The following is a 1,685-nucleotide window of genomic DNA, read 5'->3' as shown; positions in this document are numbered from 1 at the left end:
TGGACTTGTACCACTATTGAAATAAGCCCTTCATATTATATGACGACATGCACATTCAGCATCAGTTATGGTTGGTCAAACACAGCTGTGACTCTGAATATATTATATTAATAAGAAGCAACATTGCCTTTTTCTCCTGAAAATATCAAGTAACGTAACAAATGTGTTTGATTCTGCTTCCAATATGACAGTTTTGGTTAATACTCCACATGCCCACAGGACTTTGCAATGTTAACACAGCAGAACTCAGACACCTGTATAAGTGTAGTGAAATAAAAACAGTATTATTGTGTCATATGAATGCCTCACTTTTGTTCCGACACAGTTCAAGACTCGGGAGAAAAGTTTTACACCTGGTGTTCTACATGGCAACTTCACACACAAGAACTTTTTGCCGACACTACTACCACCTACATAAGTAAGCTTTTCCTGTGTTACTTTCAAGTAATGCACTTAAGCTATTCCTGATTTAACTGTAAGATCTGTACTTACCACTTTCGTATCAACAGCCTCAAAATGCATATTGTAGACTTCGGGATATGTTACAGGTCAGTGTCACACCAAGATTGTGGAGAAGGGGGGGGGGCGGCATGTCACTCTCCAACAAGTGTTTACCAATAAATATGTGGTGGAAAATTACAGGCATAGGACGGCTTAACAAGTGGAAAATGAGATTTTCATTATTCACTCACTGTATTTAACATTTATTATTCCTTTAAAATCGCACAACAACTTCAATAAAACACAGTTTAATCACTCATCTGCACACTTATTTCGCAATAATGTCACTTTTAAACTGCAAATCCTCTAAGAGCTCTCTTGAATCTTCACGAGTCTCTCCCAACAGCCTTGATGTGGATAGATACGTACAGCAACCATAACTGTGTCTGCAAAGTCACAAGGATTATTAAACAATTTTTGCTGTCACTAATTACAAGCAATATAATTGACAGAGTAGATTGCTAACATTTGCTGTAATGAAAGCCACTCAATGGGGTATATTTCACATTTGCAAGAACGATCTCACTTAAGTAATGAAATCCATCGAAACACTTAGAAACTAACCTCTCGTCTGACGAAAACGGTCTAAAGACGCAGTGGCAATTTCTCCAGATCTGCTGACAATGATATTTTGAGTTATCACTTTACTGAGTGACTAAACTGTAGTTCGGGTACCTGAGAACATAACAATATGTTAGAATTCATTTTCTAAACACGAACTATTACGGTACTGTATGGCTACTTACATATTAATTACACTATTAATATTTTCACAGTTGTTTCTTTAACACAGAATTAAAGCCAACGGAAGAACAAACGTAAAACATACTTACCAATGACAGGTTTGTTGAGATGCAATATTCTGTGTGGACAGATGTAGCTTTTTCATACGGTGGTAAGTCGCAGAAATCGCAGAAGTCACAGAAGTCACAGAAATCGCAAGTAGCAGAAGTCACAGAAATCGCAGAAGTAGCAGAAGTCACAGAAGTCGCAGAAATCGCGGAAGTAGCAGAAATCGCAGAAATAGCAGTGGCGGAGGGATACGCGACCTAGGTTCCTTAACTGCGACTCTTACCTGCGACAAATCACAGTTAAGAATAACAGATACTGAAAAGTAGCATTCACAGAAATCACTGATATCGGAAAATCGCAGTTTAGCCCATCACTACTTCGCGTCTACGGGT

General features: G+C 38.3%; 1 long non-coding RNA gene across 1 annotated transcript; it reads right to left on the bottom strand.

Moving 5' to 3' along the window:
- Positions 1–695: 695 nt before the first annotated feature.
- Positions 696–1,416, bottom strand: LOC126095602 (uncharacterized). The gene is made up of 3 exons (XR_007521963.1): positions 1,335–1,416; positions 1,066–1,176; positions 696–887 (listed from the first exon to the last, which is right to left on the bottom strand). It is a non-coding gene; the product is annotated as an uncharacterized LOC126095602 (long non-coding RNA).
- Positions 1,417–1,685: the final 269 nt, after the last annotated feature.

Source organism: Schistocerca cancellata, chromosome 8 (assembly GCF_023864275.1).
Source record: "Schistocerca cancellata isolate TAMUIC-IGC-003103 chromosome 8, iqSchCanc2.1, whole genome shotgun sequence".
Taxonomy (NCBI): Eukaryota; Metazoa; Arthropoda; class Insecta; order Orthoptera; family Acrididae; genus Schistocerca; species Schistocerca cancellata.
The sequence above is the reverse complement of the archived record's forward strand: the minus strand, read 5'-3'. Positions and strand labels throughout refer to the sequence as shown.